General features: G+C 36.6%; 1 protein-coding gene and 2 pseudogenes across 1 annotated transcript in view; 1 reads left to right on the top strand and 2 right to left on the bottom strand.

Moving 5' to 3' along the window:
- Positions 1-23,732, top strand: part of M1ap (meiosis 1 associated protein) — a 104,093-nt gene that overhangs the window by 1,725 nt on the left and 78,636 nt on the right. The window lies entirely within an intron of this gene.
- LOC113188913 (aldo-keto reductase family 1 member B10 pseudogene) lies at positions 5,651-6,586 on the bottom strand (annotated as a pseudogene).
- On the bottom strand, positions 19,568-22,000 carry LOC113188914 (tetratricopeptide repeat protein 14-like; annotated as a pseudogene).

Below are 23,732 nucleotides of genomic sequence, written 5' to 3'. Positions count from 1 at the left end.
GTCTTCATTCTGTGGCAGCTGGCTTCTCCTAGAGCAACTGACTCAAGAAAGGGATAGGACTGGGAATATAGCTCAGTTGATAGAATGCTTGACTCACATGCACAAGGCCCTGGGTTTCAATCTCCAGCATCACAGGGGGGGAAGAAATGGAGGAGGGGAGGGGTATAGTAAAGAGGAAGCTAGGATACCTTTTATGTCCTGGTATCAAAAATAACATACTATCACTTCCTCCACATTTCCACCCATACTGTTCCACCCTAGACAGAATAACAGGGATAAGATTTACCCTCTTGCCTAAGATAACCAAAACGTGATTTATATGAAAATAGCTTCCAAGACACTGCATGACATACTTTTAGAGGTGAAAACTACAGCTTCTGGAATGGAAAATAATGATAGGGTTAATGGCAGATAAGACATTGCAAAAGAAAAAGGTAGTGAACTTAAAGACATAATAGAAATTATTCAAAATGAAACACAGAAAGAAAAGAATGCTTACATTTAAAATTAAATAGTGCATCAGTGAGTTCTGGGACCACTTTAAGAGTCTAATACACATATAATTAGAGTTTCTAGAACAATATTTGAATAATGGCCAAAATTTCTCCAATTCTGATAAAAACTTAAACCACAGATCTAAGAAACTCAGCAAATGCCAGGCACAGAAAATAAAGGAAACTTCACAAAGGCACATCATTAAAAAATAATAATAATAACCTTGTGTTAAGGAGAAAATCTTAAAAGGCCCAGAAAAATACAAAAATTATACTTTTATAATGCTGTAACCCAAGAAGCATAAGCAATGTATATTGTTTTTCTTTCTTTAAAAAAAACAACAGAAAGGTTATATTTCTACTTTCAATGAGAGAAATAAGGTGTTAATTATCACATAGAGTAAAACAAAGTTAACTGCAAGAAAAGTTTTCTTTTTTTTCAACATAATTTTTTAATCCTTTACAATAATTGTTCTTGTTGATGCTCAAACTGTTCCCTCTTTGGCCAGGGGAAGCCACATTTCCTTCACATTTTCACATTGGATGCTGTTTGTTTTTTTTGTTTTTGTTTTTGTTTTTATTTTGTTTTTAAACCAGACCCTAATAGTGTTTGATAGCATTTTTGCTTTCTAGAAGGATAAGATTGTCCCATGTTCTTATATATTTATTCCCAGACCTGGATTAGCCAAGAAAAGATTTCTTAATGGAACCAATTTAAATAAGGAAACAATAGAGCTGGGTATCGTGGCATGTGCCTGTAATCCCAGTGATACAGGAGGGCTGAGGCAGGAGGATGGCAAGTTTGAGACTAGCCTAGGCAAGTTAACAAAACTGTCTTAAAAAATAAAAAGGGCTAGAGATATAGGCAGCAGTAGAATACTTCTGGATTCAATCCCCAATATTGCAAAATAAATAGATAGATAGATAAATGATAGTAGAATAACATCTTTAAAGTAGTGAAAATACTGTCAATCTAGAATTCTATACCCAACAAATATCTTTCAAAATCTAAGGTGGTATTTCCAATTCTAGAAAAGATTAACCCATTAGGCCCCAAGTTTTTAATTCTGTGAATATTTTAAAGAAATGTACACAGGTGTATTATAATAGATTAGAAATCATAATCTACTTGTATTATTATATTATTATGTATTACATATTATATATAATAAAACATTAGAATTAATATAGTATGATTATGTATAATATAATATAATGTATATATTTATTAATGTATATGATTATATATTTATTTACATGTATATTATACATAATTAGTATGTTGTCATATATTATATAATTAATATATTAATATATAAAATATTTTATTATACTAATTTATATTATTATCATATAGACAGAAAATATAGTTAAGTTTTATGGGTGTTTCACATTTGAGATAATGGGACAAAATTGGTTAAATAGATTTCTTATTTATCTTGCTAAGTAAATCCCTGGGCAGTAAATATAACACAAACATAAGAAGACTCTGAAAGGATAAGAGCCAGATGTGATAACACAAACATGTAATTCCAGCTACTTAAGAGGACTAGATGGAAGGCTGAGGCAGAAGGAAGGCAAATTCAAGTCCAGTCTGGGCAAATTAGCTAGACTCTGTCTCAAAATGAAAGTTTAAAAGAAGGCACAAGATGTAGCTAAGTGGTAGAGTACTTGCCTAGTAAGCATGATATCCTGGGATGAGTCCCCAGTATCACCAAAAAAAAGGGAAAAGTTGCACTAAATAGGAACCACAAGATCTGAGAGACGACACAGCAAACAGTTTGCTGAGTTTCTTTTGCCTCATAAAACCTGGACCAGGTCCTGAGAAACATCTTCATGTAGAAACTCGAATGCAGACCAAACAATACCATCCCCCCAAAGAAAGCCTACTTATTCTAGCCAAAAGACCACCCTACTCCAACCAATTCATCATAGGAAAACACACACACACACACACACACACACACACACACACACATTCAACAGCTATCAGTAAAGACTAAGTGGGGAGTTCACTCTTGCAGAATTGTGATAAAGCACCTCTCCTTCCCTGCTGAACAGTCAGAGGAGGCTTGGCGGAAAGCCAGGACTTTCATATCCACTTGACAGGATATCTGACAAGGGAAATAGAAAAAATATAATATAAATTACACCTATATCAGAAATGAAATGAGGTTATCATTGTAGACCCAGTAGACATTCAAATGGTAATAAAAAGAATGCTACAAACAGCTGTACATGCATAAATCTAATAATTTAGATGAAATGGACCAGTTTCTTGAAAAGTATAAACTATCACAATCACCCAGTATGAAATAGATCATTTAAACAGCCCTATAACTATTAAGGAAATTAAACTCATCATTTTAAAACTTTTGAAAAAGAAATCTCCAGATGGTTTGGGGAATTCTACCAAGCACTTAAAGAAGATTTAACACTGTTTCTACACAATCTCTTTCAGAAAATACAAGAGAAGGCAACAATTCACAACTCATCTTTTAAGGTAGTTATCCATACCAAAAACAGACAAAGACAGTACAAAAAAAAAAAAAAAAGAAAACTGAAGACCAATATCCTTTATGCATATACATGATATAAGCTTAAGAGAATGTTAATAGAATTCACCAATATATTAAAAAAAATACACCATGACCACATGGGGTTCGTTTAAAGGATGTAAATTGGTTTAATGTTTGAAAACCTGTCAGAATAATCTATATTTAAAAATTAAAGAATAAAATTAGATGATTATATCAATTGAAGCAGAACAAGCTTTGGACAAAATTCAATACCTACCCATTCATGTAAAACTTATAGCTAACTTCCTATTTAATTGAAGTGATGAATGCTTTCCCTCTAAGACTAGGAACATGACAAAGAAGTCAGTTCTAACCATCCATACTCAGCATAGCACCGGAAGTCATAGGCATTGAAATAAGGTAAGAAAAGGAAATAAAAGGCATACAGTTTGGAAGAGAAGAAATAAAATATCCCTATATGCAGAAGACATAATGGTCTATTTAGAAAATCCCAAGAATTTTGTGCTACTTTTTAAGGACAGAAATGTCAAAAAATGTGTGTTTATTTTTAAAAAACTACCAAAATGCCCTTTTGAAGATATACCAAAACCTTGAGTTAAATGATGAGAGCTTGATCCTCAGATAGAAGAGTTTAATCTTCAGATCCTTTCCACTGGCAGTTTTGCTTCTAAGAAATTCTCTCTACAGTAACCACTAATCTTCTTGTTACAAATATACAAACATACCAAACACTTATTGGTCATTTTCAGACACACAATTCACAGAAATTACCACTCTCTAATATGTTAATAACGTTAAGCAGGTATTATGGAATTCTCACTGCACAGGAGGCATCAGCTAAATGTTTCTTCATATCTTCCACTTATAACCTAATAATAGTTGTGCATCACTTAAAAACAGGGATATGTGCTGATGAATGTGTCATTAGGGGAACATCATAGAAATACATTTACACAAACCTACATGGTGGAGGTCCATCACTCAACATGGTCTCTTTATGCAGTCAAGAGATACAAGATGTATAAGGCTGTAATATTAGCATGCTGTTTTACAGTAAACTTTTTTATAAGTAGAAGTACACTCTAAAATAACTAAGGTAAATATATAAAGTAGTAACATAGTAGGTTATTATCACTATCAAGTAACATGTTCTGTATATAATTGTATTGCTGTACTTTTATGTGACTAGCAGTGATGCAAATTTGTTTACACCAGCATTACTACACATGTGGGTGATTCTGATGATGCAATGGCTGTGACAGGAATTTTCAGCTCTGTTATAATCTTTTTTTAAATTATTTTTATTTTTGCATATTCAATGTTAGCAGAGATCCTAGTGTTTAATAAACATTTGTTCAGATAAAATAAGTGGAAGAAATTGCTCATCTGAGTCACACTTCCTGCCGATGTCTTGGGGGGGCACCAGAATCAGGAGGCACCACACAGCTTTGTAGGTTCAAACAGCAATTCTTTATTCCGGATCTCACACCAGCCTCCACACACGTTCAGGGGCAGTCTCGTTCTCCCGCACACTTCACCTACTCCACGAGGCTTTTTCCAAAATCCCATTTGAATCTCACGAGAACTCAACGGGAACAAGCAACAGGAACACCCTAATCCCAGCAGCAATAATCTTCAACCTCAACTTCCCTAAAACTCCTATAGTCACGCCCTAAACCCAAGGACTGAGATACTTCCTGCAGGAATACACCCTAATCCTGGATCCACCCTGGTGATTGAGCAGGGTCACCTTTCTCAAACACACAAGCAAGGTCGCAGCAAATTTCCAAGGCAAGTCCATTTAACATGGGGTACACTGGCAAGGATTACGATGCGTCATACATACTTGGTAATGGCCCTCAGCATCTCCCCCCTTCTGATTAATTAAACAACAAGCAATGTGGCTTAGGACCGTGCCTGGTAGGTTGTCCAATTCAACATGTGGTTCTTACCCGTCATGGGAGAGCTGACCTTTGGGCGTCAACTTCCTGTCTTAGGTTGAATCCACTGCAACCAGATCAACCCGTCACTGACTACCGGTCCAGCATTCAGCCATGCTTGTGGATAGGCCTAAGCACCAGTGGGGGGGTGAGCTTCTTGCCTCACCTCTGTTGGCCCCCAAATTTTAGACCATCACTAGTAGAAGGGAGGAAGACACAGAAATGCCAAGACACCAAGCCAATTGACGGCTCCTTTGGAAAAATTGCGTCACTGGTGACACCATCAGCAAAGATGCCAGTGTTACCACATTTAACATGGGGTACACTGGCAAGGATTACGATGTGTCATACATACTTGGTAATGGCCCTCAGCATCTTCCCAGTGATAAGTCTTCCCCTGGTTCAACATATGGATCTAAATAAAACCTTAGCTGGAGGGAAGGAAGAGAGGAAAGAAAGGAAGCTTCTAGAAGGAGATTGAGCAACTAATGTTGCATGCATGTACAATTAGGGCATAACAAATCCCATTATATACGATTATAATGCACCAATAAAATTTTTTTTAAAACATTTTCTGTATCTGACAAGGTCAGACACATAAACTTGGCTAAAACAGGCCTCAGAGAGATCAAGTTCCACTTCAGTGAAGAGAAAGTATCTACCAGGAGATTCAGGTTCAGTAATTCGTGTATTCTACCAAATGAGCCTGGTCAGCCAGGACACAGACCCTCCAGTTCCTATTGAAGCTGAATACGGTCTCCATCTCCTCATCACTCAATGTAAAGTCAAAGACCTGAAAATTCTTGACAGTGTATACTGGTGTCACAGACTTGGGGATCACCACCACATTCCTCTAGATCTGGAACTGAATCAGAATGTGGGCGGACGATTTTTTATGTCTTGCAACAATCTCCTAATCTTGGGGTCCTCCAGTAGTAAAGGGTCTTCTGGTTTGGCCCAAGTGTATCTGGAAAGCCCAGGGGACTGTAGGTTGTGACAGTGATGCCCTTGGAATGGCAGTACTGGATCCATTTCTCCTAGGTGAGGTATGGGTGACACTTGACCTGATTGGTCACTGGTTTATATTCAAGGCTTATTCAAGATCCTTTCAATCTGGAAATGGTTGAAGTTGGAGACACCAAGGACTTTCACCAATCCCTCATCCACCAGCTCCTCCATGACCTCCCAGACATCCAAAGATGTTACTTTACTAATGAGGTTGTTGCCTTTATCATCTTTTGGGTAATAAGTCTTTCCCACACTGAAATCCCTGGGGCCAATGAATAAGACAGGCATCTATATAGTCTAGTTTCAGATTTTTGAGGCTCTTCCAACAGGCTTCCTTCACAAGTGTCCTTTCAAAGAAGGTACACCACAACTTGCTCACAATAAAGAGGTCCTCCCACTTCACCACCTTCTCTTGGATCTTCTTCTGGAAGGCTTCTCCCACCTCATTCTCATTATTATAGACATAGGCACCGTCTGTGTGGCAATATCTTGCATCAATGGCCACCATCAAGGCTTCTTTGACTTTGCCTGGGGGAGACTTCCAGGTGCCTAGAACTAAAATGGGCATCTTGGCTTTGGTGCTGAGCTCCACAAAGATGGCCATGATTGGTGCAGAAATGGTTCTGAGAGAGCAGATAGATGTCTAATGTCCTCCATTATAATCTTAACAGACCACCACCATCATTTACTACATGTGGTACCTGACTATATATGTATTTGTTTATATATATATATATTTTCATTCAAAGGTATTTTTTAATCCACTGAGTTATCTTTAAGCTTATATTTTAAGATGACTTTAGCTCTTGTTTTCCTTTTTAAAATGGAATACTAATGTAAGGAGCTAAGTCAGTCAAGTTGCCAGCAAGAAACAGATGGCAAATTCAAATTGAATAATGGAAAGAGAATATTTGCAGAAACAATAAGAATAGTACAATAGCTAGACCACTTCTAGGACTGAAGAAGAGAGAGCTGTCCAAAGAAGACTGCCTGGCAGGATCTTTGACTGTTGTTAAAAACAACAACAACAACTTACTGACTCTTGTTAACTCATGGAATAATACTTATTCAGGACCATTGCAGTATGTATAAGAACCTTGACAATGGGATTTTGCAGTGAGGAAGAGAATTTGGACTTGGTTTTGAATATAGTATAGGCAAGAGGAAATTTATAACCAAGGAGCATGGATGGGGTCAGTGGATAAAAAACTACTAAGAGGAAACATCAGAGGTAAGGGGGATTCTGGTAACGCCAATCTAACAGAATTCTTGCTAAAGACAGGACAAGGTCACTAGACATCACCAAGGAGATAGTAAATGACTTTTTTTTTTTTTTTTTTTGGTATTGAGGATTAAACCCAGGGGCACTTAACTACTGAGCCACTCCCCAGCCCTTTTAAAAAATATTTTATTTAAACACAGGGTCTCACTAAGTTGCTTGAGGACTTGCTAAATTGCTTATGCTAACTTTGAACACAAGATCCTGCTGCCTCAGTTCCCAAGCTGCTGGGATTACATATGTGCGCCTCCATGCCCAGCAGTAGATAATGAGAGTGACCAGATGGATCAGATAATGAGAGTGACCAGATATTAAGGGAGAGTGTTCTTTCCGAAAATAGACCTGTACAAGGGAGTACACAGAGGGCCTAGAAAAAATCTTAACAACCTGATTTAAGTTTGGACAAGCAAAGAATCTTTGTCACATTCAGTAGAGGGATACAACAATTCCATGATAATCTGGTGGGGAGGATATGTAGGGGAATAAATACCCTGATCTCACTCTCCTCTCATATCTAGATCTAATCCTGATGCCATTGGCTACACCCTACTTGAAGCAGGAGTGTGAGGGAGTTCATTGAATCAGTCTCTATAGATTTGCTTCCTGAGGCACCAAACAAGGTAGAAGAAAGTAGAGAGTGATCTAGAAGGGCAAATGGAAGGTATTACATAGGAGGATGTTGGGAGATAGGACCATGTCCCAAACAAAGGGACTGTTTTTTCTACACAAGTAGCTGTTTGTTCCCCTGGCACTCCCCAGTAAATATAGCCCTTGTTTAATCCTTTGTCACTCCATAAAGAAAGGCAGACAGCTTTATTCTTGTCAGGAGCTTAGCTAAGCTAGGAAAGAGAGCTGAGCTGCCACATATCACAGTAAATCAACAAATCAAAAATGAGAGGATTAAGCCTTTAATCACTTACTGTGATAGTATAAGCAAGAGTCTAAACTAGGAAAAGTGCCAACTCTGCTGTTCCATTTGCCCTGATGGAACTGTGCATTGGCTGAAGGTCAAATGGGAGTCATCTCACTGTGGAGGGAAACTTGAACAAAAACTCAGACAGTTTTCTGACAGTTTTCTCAGGAGTTTGGGACAGCAAGTAGGAAAGACTGGGAGTGGAAAAGTACTCAGTATTGAGAGCAGGGAAAAGTGTCTTCAAGTTTTCTTTCTCTTTCCCCCATAAGGACATCTTGGCAAAAGCCGTTGAAGAGGACCTAGCCCAAGAGCTCAGTTAAAGAGACCTAAGAATGAAGGCACCAGAATCAGGATTGCAACTATTCTAAGAACATGCTCTGTCAGACTTGAGTCCTTGTCTGCAACCCCCTTCACAGATAGCAATACATTGGTGGTGCACTAAATGTAGTGCGGAGAGGGCAGATTCTCTCCCATTGTCACCCCATGAGGCTTACAAGGCAAAACCTTTCAATTGCCTGTAATCCAGCCTGAAAAAAAATCACACATAAGTTTTTAACCAGGAGGCATGTTCTTTTCTGATAATTCAGGAAAAATTGCAAGCCAGTATTTCCTTCCTACAGAATAATAAGTTCAGCAAGAGTTAAAAGTTCAAAAAAATTACAGGAACAATGGTGTCACCTTTTGTATAGAACAATCCAATCTTTAAGAAAAACATGACCTCAAATCCATTGTCACTGATCTATATCTGACATTTTCTATCTACAGAGGGAGCTCAAAATACACATGGAGAAAATCTTATCCAGAATGAACACCTCACTATATCACTTCATATTTAATTTTTGAATATAATCAAATCCTCTGAACATCTTATAAGGAATCATGGCAAATGATTCATAATTAAAATATTAGACTTCCTTTTATATCCACTATGTCCTTAATATAAATAATTCTGACCAAGATTATTCAATTCCCTTCAAAGCAGTGTTTTGGAAGAATACCCTTACTGTAAATATCTTTCCAGTTCTTTTAATTTTGCAAAAATGATAGTAAGGAAGAACAGTGTTCTTAGGAAAACTCAGACAGATGTCAGTTATTCATGACCTATAAATGTGATGCAATTTCCAACAGGATAACCAGACATCCTGATAATGAAACTTACATTAAAAACACACAAAAAATAAGACTATCCAGGGACTATTTCTACCAGATATTAAGAACATATCCAAACAGTATGATCCTGGGGAATGAAAAGACAGAGCAATGGAATATACAATTTAAAGTCCAAAAATAAAGCACAGTGGTGCATGCCTGTAATGCTAGCAACTTGTGAGGCTGAGGCAGGAAAATCACAAGTTTTAGACCAGCCTTAGCAACTTAGTCTCATTTTTATGAAATGATTACCTAAATACAGTAATCAACAAAATCAAGGCTCAGAAAAGTATTGTAGTCCCTTCTATTTAGGAAAATATTGATAAGATTGAATAATTTATATTTCTTTCTCTGGAAAGAATCTCAGATTCTGGTGATGTTTATTATCTCCATAAAGTTATTGGTTAGCTAAAGAATAAGAGTGGAAAAGTAATTTTTTTTCTACATAGCCTTTCAAAGTTTGAACCCTGTGAATATATGTATTCAAAATAAATAAATAAAAATTAAATATTAAAAACAAATTTATGCTGATAAAATATGAATTTATGTATGTAAGATTTTACTTTTTCATAAAAAAATTTAATCCCCTTTCTTAACTATATTCTGATTTTTGATGTTTTATTGGTGCTTAATAATTATACATAACAGTGGGATTTGTTGTGACACATTTGTACATGCACATAACATAATTTGATCAATATTATTCCTAAATACCTCCCTTTACCCTCCTCCCTCCCCCATTATCTTTTTCCTCTACTCTACTGGTCTCCCTTCAATTTATTTTATCTATTTATTTTGTGTGTGTGTGGTACTGGAGATTGAACATAGGATGCTCTACCACCAAGTGACACCCCAAATCCCTTTTTACTCTTTATTTTGAGACAGGTTCTCACTAAGTTGCCAAGGCTGACCTTGAGTTTGAGATCCTCCTGCCTCAGTCTCCCAAGACCTGGAATTACAGGCATGCATCACTGCACCTGAGACCCTTCCATTTTTTAAACGGAATTTTAAATTGATGCATTATCATACGTAAAAGTGGAGTTCATTGTAATATATTCATATGTGCACAAAGCACAATTTGGCCAATTTCATTCCCCAACACATACCCTGTCCCTCCCCTCCTTTCCCCCCTACCTCATATTCCCCCTTTGTCTATTCAACTGGTCTCTGTTATATTTTCATGAGATTCATCTTTATTCATTTTTTCTCTCTAGCTTCGACATGTGAGAGAAAACATTTGGCCCTTGACTTTCTGAGTCTGGCTTATTTCACTTAGCATGATATTTTCCAGTTCCATTCATTTACCAGCAAATGACATAATTTCATTATTCTTTATGGCTGAGTCTAACCTCCAATGAAATATATGTGAGTTTTCCTGAACTACCTAGAGCAAATTATCTATAGGATAATCTTTCAAAGTTCATGTGTGAAAGCCCAGAAATAGAATTAATAGAAATAAAATTCTTAGTTGGGAAAGATGATACATGCCTGTAATCCAAGCCACTTAGGAAGCCTCATAAGGCAGGAGGATGGCAAGTTTGAGGCCAACATGGACAACTTCATGTGACCATGTCTCAAAATGAATAAAAAGGGCTGGGGATGTAACTAAGGGATGAAATGTCCCTGGGTTCTATCCCCAGTACTGGAAAGAAAGAAAGAAAGAAAGAAAGAAAGAGAGAGAGAGAGAGAGAGAGAGAGAGAGAGAGAGAGAGAGAGAGAGAGAGAAAGAAAGAAAAAAGAATAAATAGAACTCTTGGATTTTTCCAGCCAAGGCATGTATATGATGTCCAATGAATAGCCATATTGGAGTCTTCCAGGTCTACTGATTCTTGGAGTTTACCTAGCATTATCAATTGTTTATTCCTTATTTCTCTATATTGACTTTCTTATAACCCACTAGAGGGGGCCACAGATTTATAGTTTCTGAAACCCTCCTCAGTTTTACCTCAATCCTGGTTTATACTGGACTAACTCCAGCTTATACATTTGTGACTGATGCCTCCAGCGAAGATATAAATGTCATGGTATTTAAGAACAACCCTTGATTTCATGAGCACACCCTTTCAACTACATTTCTAGGAATTAAGTCCTACAGAGATACCACCTTAAGAATGCCCTTGACCTCATGTCAGTACTTGCCTATCACCACTGTGCAGTGAGATAGTTAAGATTCACTCCACACCATAAAATTTGTGTTGCTTTCTTCAAAATATTCTGCCTAACCATCTGCATTTACTGGTAATAGAATCTAGGCATGGAAAATGGATGCAGTGTTGCACACTTGTAATCCCAGCTACTTGGGAGACTGAAACAGGAGGATAATAAGTTCAAGGTCAACCTGGGCAACTTAGCAAGATCTCAAAATAAAAATAAAAGGTCTGGGGATATAGCTCAATGGCACTCTGCCTGCTTGCCTAGAATGCATGAGGCCCTGGATTCAATCCCCAGTACTGACATCCCACCTTCAGACACTCTCTACAGAGAGCTTTGAGAAAACATCTGATGAAATCAGAGTGAATTTCCATATACACTGCCTGAAAGCATGTGCCTAAATAAGAATAAGACCAATTTGAGGTCCTGGATGTCATATAAATACCAGGACAGCTTTCTCTTTGAGATAGGTTACTATTGGTCCCAGCTAAGGAGCTCCATACTTAATTACTGTGCTTACATGGAAACAACACCCCAATATTAATTTGAGCTTATTCAACCCTGAGTTTGTGGTATATTAATAACTGTCAACAATCTCATCACCAGTTTCAATATATAATTCACTGAAAAGAGAACAAGCTGTAAAGTGATCCAAAGGACCCACATTTTCACTCAGGAACTCCCTAGAGCATGTTTGAATCCTCTACAGTGAAAACCCTACAGTCCCATCCAGAGAAGTGAGGTGGAGACACAGATGAAAGTTATGGGATTGAACTGGCTGTGTCATCTCCTTTAATTATGCCTCACACCCAGATTGTATATTTCAGGCAGCTGCAGAACTGTAACTTGGGAACACCAGACTCATTTTCCTACCATTCAGTCTTTCTTTACCTAAGAGTTCCTATTGGTTCCCTGGCCCAGGTAGTTTCATGTTTTAGATTTGGAATTCAATTCTGAACAATTTGTATGATTACTGTTAGAATGTTGCCTAGATAATTCATGAGAGAAAAACAATATAGGATTAACACCAACTAATCCTGTTGGTGACCTATGCTGGGTTCACAAGAGCTAGCTGCACTAATAATTTAAGAAAACAGCAAAAGAAGCATGCAACACACAGAAATACCTTTTGCTTGCAGGAATCAGTGACGGTTCTCAATCTTAAGGGTCCATTGGAAGGAAAGAGCAAGCCACCTCCTCTATTGGGAGAAAGACATTAAGTTCAACCCAAATGAGGCAAGGGATTGGGTTTCAGGGGGTGTATCCCAGTCTCATTGGGTGACACCCACTCCCAAAGCATCATTCCTCTGCTGAGATGGTGAGATCCACCTGTTTCCGCAGGTAGCAGAAACATCTCCGTCGCTCAAGGCTAAGGGTTCATGCTCACTTCTTTGTGGCAACTCCCAACATAGGGCTTTCTGTAGCTTTGATTAATCTATCATCTTGTGATATATAGAAATTGTGTGTGGACCAAACTATAGGAGCTCTTCAAATCCTAGGCAATTAATGTTTCTGCAAAGCCTGCATTTTAAAATCACTTCCAGAATCAAAGTAATTAAAAGTGAGTTCCTGAGAGATCAGATTCCATTTTCAAAGTGGCACAAAGCATATCTGTATTTTAGCCTACTTTCTATTGAACTTGTATCTCAAAGATGCGGGTTTTTTTAGATAAACTGGGCACACAATTTCCTCCTGTGAAAGCAAATAGGAAATATTCTCTTCTGCCTTGGGCATTTAACTTTACTTATATGAACCAGGAGTACCCTCAGGAGTACCCTCAAATGGTGACTAAACATATTATCTGATTATTGTCAGAAAGAAGAGCTCAATACCAATACTGCCAAAACTACTGCATTCAATATTTAAATAGACAATACCTTGCTGACTTAAGTAGAAAAAGATGACTAGAAGATTACATCTTTTTTTCTGAAGGTTATCATATCCTTCTGATAGATACATTCTGTAAGCTATTCTATTTTTAAAATTTTAAAAAATTATAGAAAAACTGAGCTATAGATCAGTAGTAATGCTACTACTACTCACACATTTCTACCATGTGTGAGGCCCTTCATTCAATTCCCAACAGAGAGAGAGAGGAAGAGAGAAAAGGAAAAATGCAGAAAACAACCTTTTTGTTTTCATTCTGAAGATAAAAATACATTTAGTGTTTGATTTTAAAAAATGTTATTAGAAAATTTAAATGAAGAAAAAAATATAGCCTTTTGATTGTTGTCAACATTGTCAGTAGAAACATACTATAGTTGCTTCCAGAACACTATCAAAAAGAGAGAAATTTTTAAAAAGAGAGGAACTTTTTAAATGACATTGAATCAGTTAAGATTATATTCAAATGAGAGTAACAGAAGCCTTAAAATTAACATGGCTTAAATAAGATAGAAATTCACTTCTTAATTTTAGGCAATCTAGGGCTGGTATGGTAACTCAGCAATCAATAGAAAATCATATCCCTAACTTTTTTTCTTCACCATTTAACTACCATCTGCCACACAGCTACTGTCCCATGATCCAGGTTGGCTGTACTACCTAAATTCCTCAATCTGTCTTCCATCCAGAAGCGGGGGAAAAAAAGGAGAGCAAATGCTGTCCCTCTCCCTTTAAAGACATCATTCAACCAAAAGTTGCAGCCATAATTTTTGCTTGCATCCAATTGGCCAGAACATAAACACATTAAAACACCCAGCTATATGAGAGACTGGGAAGTATAGTCACTAATTCAAATAGTCATCCACCTAAAACTTCAGTTCTGCTACCTAAAAGATGAGGACAGATATCAAGAGACAACTAAAAATCTCTGCCACCAGTAAAAACAGAAAAAGACAGATAAAAGTAATAGAAGGAAAAAAACACAACAACGTTTTGGAAGCTATAATAAAGATGGGCATATGATAATTGACTAGGAAGTTTCAAAACTACTAAATCTTAAGCCAATATTGGGAAAGCCAAGGAGGAAATTACCAAGTTCTTAAAAATATCCAGAAATGAAAAAAAACCCAAGTACCTCTGATGGTAAGAATGGCAATAGAGTTAAAAGTTGAGAGATAGTTGAACATTTGGCCTTTCGATTTCTCCTCTACTCCAGAAGTGAAACAACTGAACCATCCTTTCTCCAACAGAAAACTGGAGGTTTCATTTCTATAGAAGGACTTTACCTAGGGAACACCAAGCACAATTAAAGATGAGAATAACTTATCTAAATAGGGAAATTAAGTGAATGTGTCATATTGAATGCTAAAAACTCTCCCAACAGCACACAGTCCCTTTCATTCACTTAGTTTCCAAAATGCTGGCAATGAAGCCTATTTCTTCCATGAATGGCTTTTGCTGACCAAGAAAGAAATGCAGATACTGAGATCAGAGACTGCAACAGAACAGCTCAGGCTAATCACCTATAGCTAAACCTAGTCAGCAAGCCCTACCAAGTATATAGGGCTTCACCACAACTTTTTTAGTGCCCAATTTGCAAATAAAGCAGATACAGCAAGGATCAACACACAATTTAGGAAACTAACATGAAATATAGACATAATCTTAGTCCATTTTCTATTTCTATAACTCAATACCTGAGACTGGGTAATTTATAAAGGAAAGAAATTTATTTCTTACAGTTCTGGTGACTAGGAAGTTCAAGGTCTAGGGATTGCATCTGATATGAGCCTTCTTGGCAGTGGGACTTTTTAGAGCCAAGAGATGGTGCAGAGCATCACATGGCGAAGGTACTCACAACGATGCCCCTACTGGCCTTTATGATAGACTCACTCTTGTAATTACCAACCCACTCCCTGAATAATGTACTCAGACATGAATCCATGAATGGCTTTCCTCTCATGACCCAATTACCTCTTAAAGGTCGCATCTGGTCCCAATTCTTTATGCCTCACAGTGGGAGCTAACTTTCAACATGAGTTTTGGTGAGGACATTTAAACCACGGAAGATACCAAAACCAAAAGAAATGAAAAAAATAAAACTTGGAGAAAACAGACTATGCAAGAAGATACAAACAAACAGAGAAACTACCATTGATATCCTCATAGTTAGAGAAAAAGATATACCAGGATAGAGGATGCTTTTTTAAAAGTCCGTGAACAAAAAAGAACTCTTGAAAATTTAAATTTTAATAATTGAAATTGAAAACTCAATAAGAAGCTGGACACAGTGGCACACACCTATAATCTTATTAATTCATGAGGCTGAGGCAGGAAGATTGCAAGTTTGAATCCAGCCTAAGCAACTTATTGAGGCCCTAAGTAACTTAGCATGACCTGGACTCAAAATTTAAAAAAGGGCTGGGGATGTAGCTCAATGGTGCCTCTGGATTCAATCTGCAGTACAAAAAAAAAATCAATAGAAAGGTTAATATTCATAGATAAGTTGAGCCTAACTCCAAAAGAGCAAAATTATAAATAACAGGAAAAAAATACATAAGAAAACTGGAAAACTAGTTCAGGGTATCCAACATCTAAACAATAGGAGTTATAGAAAGAGAAAATACAAGAGAGGAAATCATCAAAGAGATAAAGAAATTTTCCTTGAACTCAACATGTTTCTAGATTAAAGGAGACCACAGGTGCCCAGAACAGTAGATGAAAATATATTAACACTAAGATACATTTCATGAAACTTCTGAAAACTGAGAACAAAATTTAAAATCTTACTCAAGAGAGAAAGACTTAGTTCTTTTACAAATGAATAAACATTATCATGGCTTTGAGCCAGGCATGGTGACATGTGCCTGTAATACCAGCTACTTGAGAAACTGAGGCAAGAGGATCAACCTAAGCAATTTAGTCTCAAAATAAGAAGGGCTGGGAATGTAGCCCAATGGTAGAGCACCTCTGGGTTCCATTCCCACATCCCCAGTACCAACACCAAAACAAAAGAAAGTGGGGGTGAGAAGAGGTAGGGAAAGAGAGAAGGAAAGAAAGACAGAAAGAGGAAGAAAAGAAGGAAGGAACCATGCTTTGGTCTTCTCAAAAGCAACCTAGAAAGCTAGATGACAGTGGAGCAAGGTTTTCAAAATTCTGAAGGAAAATTCTGTCTAATGCGGAATTCTTCATCTGACTAAATTATTAATCAAATGTGGCACAAGCCTATAATCCCAGCCACTAGGGATGCTGAGACAGGAGGATTGTGAGTTCAAAGCCAGCCTCAGCAAAAGCAAGGTACTAAGCAACTCAGTGAGACACCGTCTCTAAATAAAATATTAAAAGGGCAGGGGATGTGGCTCAGTGGTTGAGTGCCCTGAGTTAAATCCCTGGTACCCCATGCCCAAAAATGTGCAGGTGAAATATAAGACATTTTCTGACATAAAAAGTCTAAAAATAAATTTTTCCCAATATGGTAACTTTGGTTGACAACAATTAACTGAATATTTCAAAATAATAAAGAGGGTTTTGAATGTTCCCAATAAAAGAAATGACAAATGTCTGAGGTGATAGATATGTCAATTTTTCTGATCATTACACATTATGTACATGTGTTTACAATATCACAGTATACCCCATAAATATATACAATTATCATATGTTCAGTAAATATAATATATTTTCAAATATTTTTCCTCCTATTAACCCTCTCCTGAGAGCCTCTGAAGAATATATTCTCCAAAAAGAGGGAGTAAACCAAGAAAGAAACCAATGTAGAATCCAGAAGACGAGTTTCAATACAAAAGCACAAAAAGAAACTCCAGGATGGTGGCTCACATATCCCTGTTTGCAGTGTACACCCAGCACAGCACATGAACAAACACTCCAGATAGAAAGCAAGCCACAAGGCTCCACCCTGGGAGACAAGTCTTCAGAAAAATAAAGGTGACAAAATAGCTACAGGATCTTAATATATTGAGAGGAGATTTAGACAACTGATGAAAAGTTTAGGATTTAAGGCAGTAGAAAATTATGCAAACTTAAAGGTTAACTCTAGGAAAAAATGGATAGGAAAACAAAAGTAATTATATCACATGACTCAGATGCCAATAATTTTTATACAACCATAATGAAGTAACTGAATATTGATCAAATTTAAAACTAAATATTGAGATGAAGGGATGGGGTATAAGAGAGCTATGTTGGGGTGGATATTAAGGCAAAAAGCAAGACATAAACAAGTCAATGCCTACAACTGAACTCAAACAGCTATATGACTGGGTAAAAAAAAATATTTGCACAACCAGGTGGTTCCTAATTCTTTTTGTTTATTTGTTTTCGGTACAGGGATTGAACTCAGAGGTACTCTACCCCTTAGCTACATCCCTGGTGCCTGCCTCTTTTGTTTTTTTTCTGAGCTTTGTTTGTTTGTTTTGTTTTGTTTTTTGAGACAGGTTTTGCTTAGTTGTGAGGCTGGCCTCAAACATGTTATCCTCCTGCCCCAACCTCCCATGAGCTGGGATTACAGGCATGTTTTTTAACAAAAAAGGAGACAAAACTGAGTAGCAGCTGAAAGAATATTTTTTTTAAAAAAACATTTTTATTGGTAGCTGTCTGTATGATTTTTGGCATATAACTCAAAAGAATTTGACAATCTGATTGACATACCACCTTAAATTTATGAGAACAAGTTTTTTTAATGCTGCAATAATAGAAAATAGGAATAGAATTGATACTGAATATTGTGTCATTTATTCATTAACTTGTTTATTTGTTCACAGATACTTGAACTAATTGAACTCAGCCTGTCCATCCTATTAAAAGTGCATTTACAATTAGACTTTATGCTTCATGCCACTGTTTCTCAAAATTGTTATATGTATATTGTTTTGATCAATTGCATACAAACAATAATTCTAATAATGACCCAATCTAGATTACTGTTAGAGCATAATCATAGGGAATTTAGATATTTTGCTATTTAGAGATATTTTTGATGCATAGAAGTGTGAGACAATCAGGTTGCTAAGCATAAAATTACATTATGATAAAACTCTGTGAGAAGTGTAATGGAAGTATGAGTTCAAGGAGAAAAGGAAACAATATAAATGTCCACTTCTTAAAAAATAAGAGCTTGTTCAAAAATTGAATAATGGTGAATATCAAATCACCACAATATTCAGATTCTACTGCATTATGTTTTGAACAGTGATATTATAAAACTATAATAGCTAATTATTAAACTAAAACTAGGGGTTTTTTCTTTCAAAAGTTCAGGGCTTTTAGTTGAACAGAACACAACAATTTTTGTTGCAATTTTTATTCAATGCAGAAATGTAATTTTATTTCAAACAGCAAGATAAAGTGGGCCAGGGAATTATCATATACCATAGTGTTACCGCTGTTTACCGGTGACTAGTTCTTGCTTCCCCAGATGCTGAAGTAGAACACCAGAGTAGCACTCCGAGGCAAGTGGAGAATGGAAAGTGGAAGGCTTTATTAAAGGACAGCAGAAAAGACTTCTTCCCAGAGAAAGAAGGGGACCCAAAAGGCGGAATCAGTGGAAGGGGGAGGTCTTCCCTTTTATATCTAAGGTCTTCTTTTAGTCTTCCCACATTTCTGTCCTTTGTTTCTCTCTATCCTGCAGTGATAGAGTGCAGGTGGGAAGGCCAAAAGGTGGGAGATAGGGGGACTGATGGGGAAGGGAGGAATAATCTGGGCAGGAAGGGCCTGGAGTGGTTTGATTAGCACCTCCCTGTTTGCTGGGAGCTGCTTCTTTAACAGTTCCTTAGGATGGGTTCCAGGCCTTGGGGACAGTAACTTTTCAATTTCCCCAGGTGTTGTTCTGGTTTCCTGGACTCCATTCTTGATAATGGTTTCCATTTTCTTTATCTTACTTGATATTAGACCCGATTTACCTAACTACACTAACTATCTATCTTTAAATCTGGCTTCAATAGTACAATAAAGAAACAATGTTTTCAGAGAATTATTTTTAGGTGAAAAAATTTAAATTGTCAGTAAGAAATATACTGTGTATAAACATACTACTGAAAAGCCTGAACTCAAGCTGTGACAAGGGGATCTACAACTGAAACAAATAAAATTTGGGAAAAGTATTCTGTAATCTGCAAATAATTTTAGAAGCAGATATTTCTGCATCAGAATGTTATAAACTAAAACACCCTCAAAACTTTTATTAACAGCATTTATTGTAACGGTGTATCTTTCCATGACATATTAATTTTTGGCTTATTTCCTTTTTCTTTCTCAAATTCAGCTGACTAAATATATTGAGTAAATTTTGAAGTAAATTTTTAAACTCTGCTTTCTGAACTGCTCTTTGCTATTTAGTCCATCTTCTTCTGTTTTGTTATCTTCTATTTTGTTATCTTCTCTGTTTTGTTATCTTGCCCCAAATTGCCCTCTGTTTCACATTCTCCTTGTTGTATTTACCTGATACCTTTACTCATGTCTACTGAAATCATGTGATCCAGAATAAGTATGTTGGGGTGGGGGGTGGGGGGTGTTTCAACTGAACTTTCTGGTGGAGCGGAATACCTCATGGAACTCGGTACACCTTCTATGGTACTCTTTTCTTCCCTCTATATCCTTTTAAAATCTCCTATAACTATACATTTTATCTTACCTAAAAAAGGAATCTGAGGTATTTCTTCTACTGGAAAAATGTCTTATTTATATGGCTTTTCTATGTCACTACTACCTGCCTGGGTTTTATAGCTATTGTAAAAATCTCTTGGATCTTCAGTCCTGCTCCAAAATTTTCAGGTATATCAACTGAAGATGAAAAAAGAGGGCTTGTGTCTTTCTCTTTTACCTGTGTCTTTTGACAATATAACCATCCTGCTTTTCCAGCAGATTTCCACTTCTTGTTTTTGGTTAAGAAAAAAACACTGAAGTATTAATTGGAGTTGGCTAGCTCTCATCTTTCCTATTCTGATCAATCTGACCTGAGGATGCTTTAGATGAATGCCTTTTGGAACTGCCAGAAGACTCTGAAAGGTTCCTCTTTTGTTTCTTATGCCTTTTGTGACCTCAAGAGGAAGAGGATGAGGAAGAAACAGACTTATATGCAGAAGAAACACTGAAGAGGAAGAAGATAACTTTCTTCTTTTCTTCTTTTACTTTTTTCTCTTCTTTTAAGAGCACTTGTTTCTGTTTTCTTTGTTTTCTGCTTTTGTTTCTGTTTTCTTCACTTGTTTCTGTTTTCTTTGTTTTCTGCTTTTGTTTCTGTTTTCTTCACTTGTTTCTGTTTTCTTTGTTTTCTGCTTTTGTTTCTGTTTTCTTCACTTGTTTCTGTTTTCTTTGTTTTCTGCTTTTCTTCCTATTCAACTTTTTTCTCTGCATATATTTACAAAGTTTCTGCAAAGCGTCCTCTGTATCTTTAAAATCTCATCCAAAGCCAAAACTTTCTTATAGTAACTTTCAGAATTTAAAAAGTTTTCTTCTTCTAACTTCTACAAGTAGTTGGCAGAGGTATTTTCTTGCATTCCTGTGAGTTGGACAGTTTTCTAATGCAAGCTTAAAATCTTCTGGACTTTTTTAGATTTCCTTTTGTCATGTATAATGTTCCTTGAGCTACCAAACCTTCCATATTTTGCTTACCTATTTCCGGAGCTTTATTGTATCCATTCATAGCATCCACATGGCATTAAACCTTAAAATAGTTAACTCCAGTATTCACACATATTAAAGCCTAACTGCAGACAAATTTTTTCTTAATGCAGGAGCAAAATCATCTTCAGAGAAATTTTTGCTTTATAGACTTCTCATTAAAGATGATGTATTAGATTCATCTATTCCTGGTTTTCCCAGAAGGAATTCAACTAATTCTGGATTAACAAATCCCGGAGATCTCTGTATAATATTTTCATAGGAATCTAGAGAATTGCTATTTAGTTCAACACTCCTTCTATATTACAAAGGAAGCTCTTCAGAAGTAATTACACCTAGTTTAATAACCAGATAGGTGTGGCGAAAGAGATGAGCTATAAAGAGACACTGCTAGTTTTTCATGAAATCTGCCAAAATCCTTGATTCCATTTTGAATAATGTCACCAGTTTGGTAATATGATAAAGGATCCCCATGGTGACTGTGAAAAGGCATATCTCTTAATGGACAAAGAACTGTGATTTCTAAGTGGGATATGTCTCTTGTGATGCCACTTCCTAAACAGATTAATACAATGAAAAAACAAAATTCCCAAAGTAGAATTAATTCTTTCAATCACTACATCACCATTTTCAATATCTTGGAAAAACAGCTCATTCCCCTCCACATTAAATATTCCCATGACTTGCTTTAAAAGTGGGATGACTGCATAATGATCTACATTGTCTTCATTAACTTTAGAAGTTGTAGGTACATCTGATTTCTAGGAAAGTGCAAAAAGTTAATCTGCTTTTTTGGAGATGAATTTTTGTATCTCAATATTGTTAATTAACTCTATTCTCTTTTCTGCCATGTAAATGCTACTTGGACAGCAGCCTCCAGCAGGCTCTGATACCCAGCATAGAAGGCTCTAGAAGTACTGATTGTCCTGTTATTCATTCTGGCATAGCAAGGACAGCAATGACCACAGGTGGTAATTTAGCAACTGCCCCAGAAGGTCCCCATCCATGACTAGAGATTGTGGCCTACTAGAACTTATTCCATGTCCACCACTTGAATCAGTGGTCAAGAAGGTTGAGGCACCAGCCTGGCAGCTGCCCCAAATGAATAGCACTTATATAGTTGCTTCCTGTAGGATAAATATTTTTATTTTAAAATGTTAATATTTTAAAATGTGCTGGAAGTTCCATCTTTAGCAACTCCTTACATTTAGAATTTTAAAATTTAGGTGTCAACTTAAGATGTATGAAGTTTTATATGGCTTTTCAGATTATTTTGGGATGTTTGAGGGAAGAAAGCTCAAAACCTATTAGGCTATTCTTAAGGCCTGATTTGTTCTCATTTCTTTCTTAAATATTTCCTTATCTCCATATCTAGATTATGAGTTCTTTTTGTATCAGAATTATTTCCAGGTGCTTATATTTTGCCCAAGATTCAGGAAGAGGAAAAGGTAAATAAAGGAAGCAACCCCAAACAAGTCAGGAGTTGACTTAAACAAAATTCATACCCTGGCAGATTGAAGTTCAAGCTCAAGGATTTTATGAGCATTGTAGATACTACTCAGTTCTGTTCTTTGGTCAAAAAGGTTTCCCCATCCCAAAATATAAATCCTTCTTACCCCCTGCCTTCCACTGATGCATGGAATCCCTTCAAATGGTGACACAAATTTTCAGACTGCATCTATTCAAAATGCATATATCCTTAGAAGAAGTAACATTGACCTAAAATCAGATTAATTTATATTGTTTCCTAAGAGCAAGTTTTTGTAAAAAAAAGTATGAGAAGAACCAAGAGGTTACTTGTCTGGGGTTTACATGTTAGCTCCTTAAGTTTACTGCAAACCATACCAAACATCTCTTCTTTACTGAAATGATCCTGAAGAATGATTAGGCAGAACTTTATTGATTCTGAAATGATCAACCATATCAAAGTCCTCATTTCTGGGAAAACAAGATTCTTAAGTAGAGAAGCTCTGTGGTGGACTGAGAAATGAAGGTAATGTCTAAGGGTAACCCTGCTAATCCTCCAGTTTGCAGATTACACAAATTAAAACTCAGCAGTCACAACTGGACCTTCCATTGGGTAAATGAATGAATTAAACACTTCCTTTCCTATGGATGGAGCTAAAGAGACCACCATGTTAAGTGAAGTAAGCCAGACTCTGAAAGTCAAGGGATATATGTTTTCCCTCATATGTGGAAGCTAGAGAGAAAAAAAGAAAAAAAAGAATCTTATAAAAATAGAAGGATGATCAGTAGGGTAAAGGAAAGAAAACAGGAGGAGGAATGAGGGCAAGGGAAGGTACAGGGTGGATTAAATTGACCAAATTATGTTACATGCACATACAAATATACCACAATGAAACCCACCATTTTTAGGGAAGAGAGGTGGGAGGGAAAAAGAGGGAGAAGGGGAGTTGCACGGAAGATGGAAGGGGAACCTCATCGTTATACAGAATACATGTATGAGGTTGTGATGAGAAAAAGAAAAAAAAAGTGTCTCACATTAGATTGGATAGAGAGAAATGATGGGAGGGGAGGGGAGGAGTAGTGGGGATAGGAAGGGCAGCAGAATAGAATAGACATTAAGATTGCTATATATATAGATAGATAGATAGATAGATAGATAGATAGATAGATAGATAGATATAGATATATATATATGTGTGTGTGTGTGTGTGACTCTATGACCAGTGTGATTCTGCAATCTGTACAATTAGAAAAATGAGAAATTATACCCCA

Source organism: Urocitellus parryii, chromosome 12 (assembly GCF_045843805.1).
Source record: "Urocitellus parryii isolate mUroPar1 chromosome 12, mUroPar1.hap1, whole genome shotgun sequence".
Lineage (NCBI taxonomy): Eukaryota > Metazoa > Chordata > Mammalia > Rodentia > Sciuridae > Urocitellus > Urocitellus parryii.
Note: the sequence above shows the minus strand (reverse complement) of the source record. Positions and strands in the feature narration are given on the sequence as shown.